The sequence below is a fragment of the Loxodonta africana genome, chromosome 3 (genome assembly GCF_030014295.1).
Source record: "Loxodonta africana isolate mLoxAfr1 chromosome 3, mLoxAfr1.hap2, whole genome shotgun sequence".
Classification (NCBI taxonomy): Eukaryota; Metazoa; Chordata; class Mammalia; order Proboscidea; family Elephantidae; genus Loxodonta; species Loxodonta africana.
Genome location: NC_087344.1, coordinates 179,408,343 through 179,409,878, shown reverse-complemented (window position 1 = coordinate 179,409,878; position 1,536 = coordinate 179,408,343). Strand labels below are relative to the sequence as shown.

The window sequence follows — 1,536 nt, the reverse complement described above, 5'->3', positions numbered from 1 at the left end:
AGAATACAGAGAGTTACTGTTCTTTCAACTTATTTTTTGTTGGAATTGTTTTTGGAAAGGAAGGTTGGAGCTCTTGTTCCAGGTACTACTTAGTTCTCTTGAGATGAAAATTCTGAAAGCGAAAGGTTAGGCTTCTAAGATGAGGACAGCAGGAGTGGTGGCGGTTCTCGGTGGCCCAGAGCAGGATGCAGCTCTGGGGGGCTCAAAGCCGCTGAACAACTAACTGCTGCTCGCCTCTCACTTCTCCAAGCCGGGTTGATGCCCGGCCTCTTCAGCATTAAACGCGGCTACAGAAGATTCCTGCGGAGAAGAGACAGGGCAAAAGACTCTTCCCTGACCGGGAATCGAACCCGGGCCGCGGCGGTGAAAGCGCCGAATCCTAGCCAGTAGACCACCAGGGAACTGGTTGGCCGCCCCTTTTCTCCCGCCTCCCGACCGAACATCGCTTTGCACCAAACTCGGGGACGCCGGGACGCCTACCCGCCCGGGTGCCGCCCTCTCCTCCTGCGATCGTCCCCGAAGGCCCTTTCCTCCCCGCCTTCTCCAAAAGGCGAGCCAGCCTGCCGCACACCGAGAGCTCTCAGGTCGCCACAAGTCTCGGAGCGAGGTGGCTCTTCCCCGCCCTACCTCAGACCTGGCCCAGACGTGCGCCTTTGCGTCGCGGCAGCGCGTGGAGACGTGGTGGCCGGGACCAGGGCAGGGGGCGAGCTTGCAGGGAGGGGGCGCCCAGGGTGGGTAGGGCGCCGAGCAGGAGCCCCCGAGATGTCCAGCATCAAAAAAGGCGGAAACGGAGACAGCTTGGATGGAAAACTCTTTGAAACGGGCCCCGGGATTGGAATTGAACCCCGGATTTTCCCCCTAAAGCCCGCTGCACCTGCAGTGTTCCCATCCTTCCAAATGCTCAGACAAAAAAACTGCGAGTTCTCCTTGGCGCCGTTCTTTTCCACAGAGCCCACATCTAATTAGTTAGGAATTCGTCTCTTCTTGTCCGTCAGATGTGGACGTTGGCCTACACAGTCCCTCCCTTTCCTGAGCTCTGAATTGGGACCAACGACTCCCCTCATACAGGCGGGAGATCAATTCAAGGCGCGTCCCCGGGCTCGCTCAGACCTTAGGGCTCGAGACCCTTAATCCCAAGGTCGTGGGGTTGGACTGCCTTAGCCCCTTTTCTTTGGCTCTGTCCCTCAAAATCCGCCTGTTCCTGGCCTGTCTTGGAGAGTCAGAGACATGCCTGAGACCCCTCCGCTCGACTCGGAAGACAAGCCTGGCGATCTGCTTCTGAAAGGTCCAAAAGCCGAACCGTTGCCCTCGAGTAGCTTCTGACTCATACCGACCGTATAGGACGAAGTAGAAGTGCCCTCATAGGATTCCCAAGGCTGTGATCCTGGTGGCGCAGTGATTAAGAAGAGCTCGGCTGCTACCCATAAGGTCGGCGGGTTGAATCCACCAGCCCCTCCTTGGAAACCCCATGGGGCAGTTCTACTCTGTCCCACCGGGTGGCTATGAGTCCGAATCGACTCGACGGCAACGGGTTTG

The 1,536-nt window shown here is 57.9% G+C and overlaps 1 non-coding gene across 1 annotated transcript; it reads right to left on the bottom strand.

Moving 5' to 3' along the window:
- Positions 1 to 329: 329 nt before the first annotated feature.
- On the bottom strand, positions 330 to 401 carry TRNAE-UUC (transfer RNA glutamic acid (anticodon UUC)). Its single transcript has one exon. It is a non-coding gene; the product is annotated as a tRNA-Glu (tRNA).
- Between the last annotated feature and the right edge of the window lie 1,135 nt (positions 402 to 1,536).